The sequence below is a fragment of the Neovison vison genome, chromosome 12 (genome assembly GCF_020171115.1).
Source record: "Neovison vison isolate M4711 chromosome 12, ASM_NN_V1, whole genome shotgun sequence".
NCBI lineage: Eukaryota > Metazoa > Chordata > Mammalia > Carnivora > Mustelidae > Neogale > Neogale vison.
Genome location: NC_058102.1, coordinates 37,298,738 through 37,309,005, shown reverse-complemented (window position 1 = coordinate 37,309,005; position 10,268 = coordinate 37,298,738).

Genomic DNA, 10,268 nt, shown 5'->3' with positions numbered 1-10,268 from the left:
TTGTTTCTTAGCATACATTGTTGTCTTTGGCCAAGGTGACAGATGTATTCCAAATACAGAAGACTTATAAAGTCACACACAAAATCATTTAATTATACTTTTCCCTGAAACCTAAGAAGCTAGCCACAACCATTGTTCATATAAGAAAGTGGGAGAAAAATGAGAGAGGAAAAAATGTTAAATAATATAAAATATAGGTGTTAAATAGTCTCCAGTTCTTTCGTCAAAAGACCTAGGTTGGTGATCCTAACTGCCTTAATCTGTAATAACCTCCTGGAGTTCGATAATAGGCCTCTTTTTGTCCACTGTTCTAACATCGACTTGGTAAGGGAATCAGTAACCTCGGTAAGTTCTCTTCTTCTTGATGAAGAGACATGAGAAGACCACAGTGGCCAGGAAGTAGATTTCGCCTCCAATTCACTGGAATCATGACGGTATTTATTTCGGGTAAACATTCCTGCTTTGGGCACTAGAATTCTCACAGCCACAAGTTAAAGGTTGCAGTGACAAGAAGAAAAAATTGTCAAAGTGTTGCTAAGTGTAATAATGAGAGGGACCACCTTCACTGTTATCTCCTGGATACCAGATCTATGCATTCTAGGCATATACAAAGGTGATGGTTGTAGGTACATCTCACATGCTGTAAGCCAACCATGTCCTATCGTAGTCCTTGAAAATATGTCCATGCCATCCTTCAATTCCATTAGGCTACTTCTCTTACCAGTTACTCTTATATTCTCAGGGGCACTATCACCCCCAAGTGGTGGAAAATGGGTTTTGAATGCGAAAAAATCTGGGATATTATAATAGCATTTAAGTGAAAGGGGGTGGAAAATGATTAGGAAAATAATATCTAAAAATATTCCTTAGGGGATTGATAATGGAAAAAAAATGTTGAAAAACAATGAATTACTGTTATCATTTAGAATCCCAGAATTCATTTCAAAGACTATTTACAGAAGTATGGGGAGGGTATTGAAAAACCACAAAAAATATTACCATATCCTGGGGCTGGGATCAGTGAGGGCAGGTATTTTTACCACCTGTATGTCAGAAGAGAGAGAAAAAAAAAGTGCAGTTAAGAGAACTTGGAAGCAAATAATCATAATTAAATGACCAATTTGAGAAGAACTGGGACCTTCGATTGACAAAAACCACCAGCTCAAAAATACTTTAGGAAAGACTTCAGGGTAAAATATTCCCTAACCTTATTTTTTACCTTTTCCTGATCTCCTGCCAGTTCCCAAATTGCTGATCCTAACTGGAAGCTATAGGGAAAGGGAACCCACTTATATAGGCTCTCCAGAGAGCAAAGTAGAAAGAGGTGGTGGGGTGATCAAATGCTAGTTTCAAAACAACAGCATTTAAGGGTAACCAAAAAAAGGAAGATTATATTCTAAAATTTGCCTGTTACTTTATTGTAAGGGAAAACATATGGATTAACCATTATATATATATAAATACTTTTATATATAAAGATATATACATATATAAATGTACGTACATTTATATACATATATGTATATATATTGAGATATATATCTAATTATAATCTTTTTGCATAAATCTCAGTCTAAGTTAAAATGGAGAGCAAATGAAAATATGCTGATAGTAGATAAGACTGTCATAATTTCTAACACCGGTATTATAGAGTTATTATTACCTTGAATTCAAGGTAACTTACCATTATCATTTTTATATAGGAAATTCTATACAGAAGTCTGTACAGAAAGCCTATACAGAAGATTCTATCTATAAAATAAGTAAGGCCATTGTGTTATTTAACCTAGATGTAGCATATTAAGAATTTATTAATCAACACTAAGAAATTCATTTCCAAATGCCACCTCCATATAATCTGACACTTGACCGTTACACACTCTCAGTTTGCTGTGGACATGTTTGTCCACAGTTACAGCAGGTGAACCAGGCAATACCAGGAGGCACTAAAAGTGGGTCATCAGGGTTTCACATGCATACTTTCTGTCCTCATCATGTAATATTGCTCTCTAGCCTTCAGCTGATCAAGGCCATCACCTTATTGTTCTCAAGTATGAGTGGCCTCACACTGCAGGCTTAGTGTTAACTTCTTTTACTGGAAGTCGTACATTCAGAGACGAGAGACTAGATCCACAATGGTAAAAGACTTTGTGAAATTAAGCCTGTAAATAACCTCCATCTCTACCACTTTGATCACTTTTTAAAAATTGTGCATATTATCTTAATTCTAGGACAGTTACTGAAGAAAGCTGGCTAAGTTATTCTGTCTACTTCATTGTGCAGTGCCTCTTCCATGATAGATATAAATGGTATAAATGGTATAAAGGGAAAAATCTTCCCTTTGTGTCCTGTGCCACATATCCATTCACATAACTCTACCAAAGACCTTGTCTCAGATCTCTCAGTCTTTTTCTATCCAGGTTCCTGACCGACTGCCCTGGCCAATGGTCATTAATATGGATCTACATATATTCTTAACTAAAGTATTTTTTGTTCACTGTGTCACATTGGCATTATGTCCGTCTATATAATGGTTCAGTATGGTGTTCTATGGGATTTCTCTTAAGTCCTCATCTCTTTAACTTTAGTATGAGAAAGCATGGGAAATTTGACACTGTCCTGAGATAAAACTATAAATTAATATTGACCATCTCATGTGAATGCAAACCATTTCTGACTTCTTTTAGAATTGAAATAGAAAAAAATCCATTTGTGAAATAAATGACCGTATGCCATTTGCCTGAGGTACTATTAGTCTATTCTAATAGTAACATCATGCCTGACACAACAGGTGATATTGGGCCTATCACTTGGTAGAGCTGCAATAGTCCATTATTATTAATTCTCTAGTGTCTGCAGGGGCTACATGACAAAGTAAATGGATATGTGCTAGCAGCCTACTATCTTTGTATCTTTAAGGTCTTTTAATGGTCAAACTAATCTTCATCATATATCTTAGGAAAAGATACTGTTTTCTTGGATGCTTAGGGTGGGTGGGTGGGAGGAGTCATTCCAAAGTATTGTGTTTGGCTTCCCCCATTACATTAACTTTTACTCCATAGACCAGAGGCTCAATGTAAAGTCACTCCTACTGCTAGGTATACCAATTCCATTTATGTGTTCAGAAATCAAGAAAATGACTGCTACATGAGTGTGCAGACCCTCTGGATTCAACTTTGGGCCAGATTTTGACCAAAACTTCATTTTTTAAAAAAAACCCAACCCCTCCAGGTTTCCATTTGAACAAGCAAGAGAGGAGAGCATGACAATGCTTTGTGTCTCCAGGTATTGATGACAACTCAGATTCTGTTTGCAATGGTCCTTGAAATGTTTGTGTAAAAGGAAATAGAGAAGGGGCTAGAGAAGTGTGGAAAAGTTGCCAGATAGTGAAGTTAAGGAGGAGAATGTAGGGATGGAGTCTAAGGTAAGTTCAGCAAAGCCATTTGTCAGCCTTAAACCAAAGTTTGTCACTTTCCAATGGCTGAGTAATATTCCATCGTGTATATGGAACACATCTTTATCCAATTGTCTGTTGAAGGGTATCTTGGCTCTTTCCACATTTTGGCTATTGTGGACATTTTTGCTGTGAACATTGGGGTGCATATGGCCCTTCTTTTCACTACATCTGTATCTTTGGGGTAAATACCTAGTAGTGCAATTGCTGGGTCGTAGGGTAGCTCTATCTTTAATTTTCTGAGGAACCTCCACACTGTTTTCCAGTAGCTTTCACAGTTATCAACCTAACACATGCATTTCTCTGCTCTCTTTTATAGCAAAAAACAAACAAGTCAAAACAAATCAAAAAGTTATGTTTACTTAAGTTTCTTTCTTATTTTTTCTTCTAGCCAAGAATTGGGCTTCCAGCAATATCAAAACTTCTATTTCAAAGTCACTGGTTGCTTAATCTCATAGTCAATTCTCAGTGCTCATCCTACCTCATCTCTCAGCCACAGTTGTACAGTTGATCAGTTCTACCCTGATTCATTATACTCACTTGTCTTCCAGAATACCAGACACCATTGATTTCTTCCTTTCATAGTGGATATCTTTCAGTTTCTTTTGCTGACTCTCCGTTCTCAGGATTTGGATCACTTTCCTTTGTGTCTAGCCTTCTCTTGCAGATCTTATTCATGAGGTATCTAGAGCAATGACTCCCAAACGTAAATCTCATGCTTAGTTCTCTTCCTTGAACTCCATTCTCATACTTTCAGTTGTATACTCAACATCTCCATATGAATATGTAATGGACATTTCAAAATTAGCATGGTTTTCACCATCTCTGTATTGAACCTCCCCCACCCCTCATCCTGCCTCACTCCTTTGTCAGTTAAAGGCAATTTGTTTTTCTTGTTACTCATGTAATAAAATAGTTGAAGTTATCCTTGACATCTCTCTTTCTCTCACACTCCACATCCAATCCATACATATCTACTTCCAGTATACATAGGTAGATATACAGATATATATAGATATCGATATAGATATATGGATATATAGATATATAGATGCTGATCACTACCAACCACTACTATCTCTTGTCTAGATTATTGCAATGACCTTATTATCTGCCTACTTGCACTTCTGCCCCTTAAAATTTATCCTCAACACAACAGCAAGAGGGATTCTTTTAAAGTGTAATAGTTTAAGCCAGTTCTTGCACAAAACCCTCTGATAAATGTCAGTTTGTAACATAAAATTAAATGCTAGCATTTTTAATTTGCCTACAAAGCCAAGCATGAACCTGTTACCTACCTCCATGTTTTCAATTCCTTTTACCCTTCTTCTCACTCACTTTTCTCAAAAAACACTAGCTTTCTTGTTTTTTAAACACATTATGCATGTCTTAAAGCCTCAGGGCCTTTGCACTGTCATTTTCCCTCTGCTTAGAACACAATTCACCTCAGTATTAATCTTCATGGTTTACTACATCTTCTTCAACAATATGCTTAAATGCTTTCTCTTCAGAGAGCCCCCAGAGCATCATTTTAAAAACTACAACCCCTGAGGCATTCAGTTTCCCATCCTTATTTATTTTTCTCTATAGCACTTATTATTTTACAGTATACTATATATTTATTTGATTTCTTGTTGTCTCTTTCTCTTCACAGTATACTGTGGAGTCCATAGTTGCAGAAATTTTTTTTTCAATTTTGTTCACTGCTGTATCTCTAATTTGTGAAATAAAACCTGTCATATAAGACACATTTAACCAGCATTTATTAAATGAATGAGTTTACATTTGTTTTCTAATTTTAAAAAGAGTCAATGGTTGCTGTTTTAAAAAAGAGTCAATGGGTTGACCATGCTCTTACATATTTACTAGAAAAGTTTCTTGCGTGTCAAATAAGGAAGCAATCATTTTACAATGCTGTGAAAGCAAAAATAATATTCAAGTCACATCACTTTGATACCATTCTCCTAGTTCCATGAAAAAGCTGCTTTAAAGCACCCATTCTAGTAAGAAGTGAAATTCATAGCTAAAGAAATTCATTCTTATTTGGTCTCTATCTGAATGAAAGTAATGCTGATTTCTTTTTCTTGTTACATAAATTTTGTCATTAATTAGCAAAAAGAAGTTGTATGCCAGTAAAGCACACATAGGGAAAAGATATAAATAAAGAAAAGAAGGGAGGAGAACATAGAATCTGAAGAGTCCAACATTCAGAAGTCTGAAAAATAGGGTTCACCAAAGGTGAGGAGGAATAGTCAGTGAAGTATCGGAAGAAACCAGCAAAATCTGGTATTATGGAAACATGCAAGAGACAGTATTTCCAGGAGGTCAAAGATGTCAAATGATGCTGACTTGTCAAATGTAACCTTTTTCTCAGGCAAAGGAAAAACAAAGCACCTGACCTTTAATCAAAGATATGTGTTAAAAAGGCAAGACAATTTCTCAAGGTCCTCATATGTACCTGTTGAATAAATTAGAACTGAAGGTCACACAAGGATTTTGGACCCAAGTCTTGGTATGTGATATAAAATTTGGCTGAGTGCATATTATGTCAGTTGGCATAGGTGTCTTACCTTGCTCTTCAGATAGATAAAATGATCACGAAGTAACAATATTGACAGGCAGACTGTTTTGGCTGATAATGCAGGTAGTATAAAAAAAGAGAAAAATGGTGCTCAACAAACAGTAAATTGCACCTGGAGTCAAGTAATGAGAACTCTGTAAAATTTCTTAAAAAGCAAAGACGGGTATCTTAGGGACAAAATTACAACTGATGACAACTGCATGCTTTTAATTCTCATAACAATTTGGTAAAGAAGTCATGATAGGTAGGACTACATGCCTAATAATTGTACAAGCACCTATTTTCGTAAAGAACTTTAAAGAGAAATAATTAACTGAATTGCCAATTTAAAGTGTACAGTTTAATTGTTTTTAATATACCCAGAGGTGGCTAGGAGTTAACCACAATCAACTCCAGAACATTTCCTCACTCCAAAAGAAAGCTTTGTACCCATTAGCAGTCAGTCTCGTTCTTGTCCAACCCCTCTCCTAACTCTAGGTGAATGACATGGTCTTCCCTTCAGCTTGACTAAGCTTTAGACTTTTTTTTCCCTGACATAAACTCTCCTTAAAACATTTACTTTAGAAACTTATAATTGTATATTCTTTCTATGCTCTTCGGGGAAACAGATAAATCTTCCCCCAGCCTGTTACCAGTTTCACAACCTAGGAATGTCTCACAAGGATCTGGGCATCATCTTTTGAAATATAATCAAAAGAGAGAGTGACAGTATCTTCCAGTCTCTGTGGGAGGGTAGGAATCCAAATACATTAGCAAATTTAGATGGCCTAATCACACTGAACTACCTCATCCTAATATCCTCTAGGACTTCTCCTTTAGCTCATACCAGCACTTAATCCTCTCATCTTTTGTTTCAGAGAAGTAAAGTTCAATCTTTCTCTGTTGCAGTAGTCTTTTTTCATTTCATTTCAAATTTTTTCTTTAAATTCTAGTTAGCTAACACATAATATAATACTGCTTTCATGAGTAGAATTTAGTGATTCATCACGTACATACAACACCCAGGGCTCATCAGCACAAGTGCCTTCCTTGGAGCATCTGGGTGGCTCAGTCATTAACCATCTGCCTTCAGCTCAGGTCATGATCCTGGGGTCCTGGAATTGAGCCCCACATCAGGCTCCCAGCTCAGCGGGGAGCTTGCTTCTCCCTCTACCATTCCCCCTGATTGTGTTTCCTCTCCCCCTATATCTCTCTGTCAAATAAGTAAATAAATATCTTAAAAAAAAATAGACAAGTGCCCTCCTTAATACTCATCACCCATTTGTTCTTATGGTCTGCTTCTCTCTCTCTCTTTTTGTCCTTCCCATATGTTTATCTGTTTTGTTTCCTAAATGCCATACGATTGCTATACATATGCTATTTGTCTTTCTCTGAATGACTTACTTTGCTTAGCATGATACACTCTAGCTACATTCACATCTTTGTAAATTGCCAGATTTCATTAATTTCAAAGGCTAATATTCCAGTGGATATTTATACCTCTTCTTCTTTATCCATTCATCAGTCAATGGACATTTGGACCCTTTCCACAGTTTGGCCATTGTTGATAATGCTGGTATACATGTCTGGGTGGATGTTCCCCTTCAAATCTGTATTTATGTATCTTTTGGCTAAATATCTGGTAGTGTAATTGCTCAGTCATAGGGTAATTCTATTTTTAACTTTTTGAGGAACCTCCGTACTGTTCTCCAGAGTGGTTACACTGGTTAAATTCCCACTAGGAATGCAAGAGGGTTCCCCTTTCTCCACATCCTTGCCAACATCTGTTGCTTCTTTTGTTCTTAATTTTGGCCATTCTGACGGGTGTGAGGTGGTATCTCATCATGGTTCTGATTTGTATTTCCCTGATAATGAGTGATGTTGAACATCTTTTCATGTGTTTGTTAGTCATCTGGATGTCCTCTTTGGAAAAGTGTCTATTCACGTCTTCTGCCCATTTCTTAACTGCATTATTTGGTTTTTGGGTGTGGCACTTGATAAGTTCTTCATAGATTTTGGATACTAACCCTTTAACACAGATGTCATTTGCAAATATCTTCTCCTATTCCATAAGCTGCTTTTTAGTTTTGTTGGTTGTTTCCTTCGCTGTGCAGAAGCTTTATGTTTTGATGAAGTCCCAATTGTTCATTTTTGCTTTTTTATCCCCCTTGCCTGTGGAGACATGTCTAGTAAGAATTTGCTATGGCCGATGTTGAAGAGGTTGCTGCCTATGTTCTACTCCGGGATTTTGATGGTTTCCTGTCTCACATTTAGGTCTTTCATTCATCTTGAATTTATTTTGTGAATGGTATAAGAAAGTGGCCCAGTTTCATTCTGCATGTTGCTGCCCAGTTTTCCCAGCACAGTTATTGAAAAGACTGTATTTTTGCCATTGGATATTCTTTCCTGCTTTATTGAAGATTAGTTGACCACATAATTGTAGGTCCATTTCTGTTCCTTTGATCTATGTGTCTGTTTTTGTGCCTGTATCATACTATCTTGATGACCGCAGCTTTGTAATATAGCTTTAAGTCCAGCATAGCGATGCCTCCAGCTTAGTTCTTCTTTTAAGGATTTCTTTGGCTGTTCAGGGTCTTTTGTAGCTCCATACAAATTTTAGGATTGTTTGTTCTTGCTCTGTGAAAAATACTGGATAGAGATTGCATTAAATGTGTAGATTGCTTTGGGTGGTATAGACATTTTAGCTATGTTTGCTTTTCCAATCCATGAGTATGGAATGTTTTTCCATTTCTTTGTGTCCTTGTTTCTTTCATAAGTGTTCCATAGTGTTTTCAGAGTACAGGTCTTTGACCTCTTTTGTTAGTTTTATTCCTAGGTATCTTACTATTTTTGGTGCAATTGGAAATGGGATCAATTCCTCTATTTGTTTTTCTGCTGCTTCATTATTGTGTAGAAATGCAACAGATTTCTGTACATTGATTTTATGTCCTGCAACTTTGCTGAATTCACGTATCAGTTCTAGCAATTTTTTGATAGAGTATTTTGGGTTTTCTGCATAGAGTGTCATGTCATCTGCAAATATTTAAAGTTTGACTTCTTCCTTGCTGATGGGGATGCCTTTATTTCTTTTTGTTGTCTGATTGCTGAGACTAAGACTTCCAGTACAATGTTAAATAGTAATGGTGAGAATGGACATCCCGGTCTTGTTCCTGACTGTAGAGGGAAAGCTCTCAGCTTTTCCACATTGAGGATGATATTAACTGTGGGTCTTTCATATATGGTCTTTATGACGTTGAGGTATGTTTCATCTATATCCACTTTGTTGAGGGATTTTTAATAAAGAACGGATTCTGTATTTTCTGAAATGCTTTTTCTGCTCTCTTGAGAGAATCATGTTTCTTACACTCTCTTTTATTCGTGTAGTGTATCACATTGATTGATTGTGAATATTGAGCCACCCCTGCAACCTAAGAATAAATCCCACTTGATCATGGTGAATAATTCTTTTAATGTACTGTTGGATTTGATTTGCTAGCAGCTTGCTGAGAATTTTTGTCCATGTTCATCAGAGACATTGGCCTACAATTCGCCTTTTTAAAAAAGTGAGGTCTTTGTCTGCTTTTGGAATCAAGGTAATGCTGGCCTTGTGAAATGAGATTGGAAGTTTTCTTTCCATTTCTAATTTTTGAACAGTTTGAGAAGATTAGGTGTTAATAGAATTCCCCTGGGAAGCCATATGGCTCTGGACTTTTGTTTGTTGGGAGATTTTTGATTACTGATTCAATCTCTTTGCTGGTTATGGGTCTGTTCAAATATACTATTTCTTCCTGTTTCAATTTTGGTCCTTTGTATGTTTCCAGGAATTTCCATTTCTTTCAGATTGCCCAGTTTTTGGCACATAATTTTTCATGATATTCTCTTATAATAATTTGTATTTATGTGGTGTTAGTTGTGGTGTTGGTTGTGATCTCTCCTCTTTCATTTGTGATTTTATCTATTTGGGTCCTTTCTCTTTTCTTTTTGATAAGTCTGGCCAGTTTATCAATTTTATTAATTTTTTCAAAGAACCAGTTCTTAGTTTTGTTGATTTGTTTTACTGGTTTTTGTTTTGTTTTGTTTCTATATTGTTTATTTCTGCTTTATCTTTATTATTTCCCCTCTTCTCTTGGCTTTAGGCTTTATTTGCTGTTCCTTTTCTAGCTCCTTTAGGCAGAAGATTAGTTGTGTGTATGAGACTTTTCTTGCTTCTTGAGGTAAGCCTGTATTGCAATATACTTCCCTCCTAGGACTGCC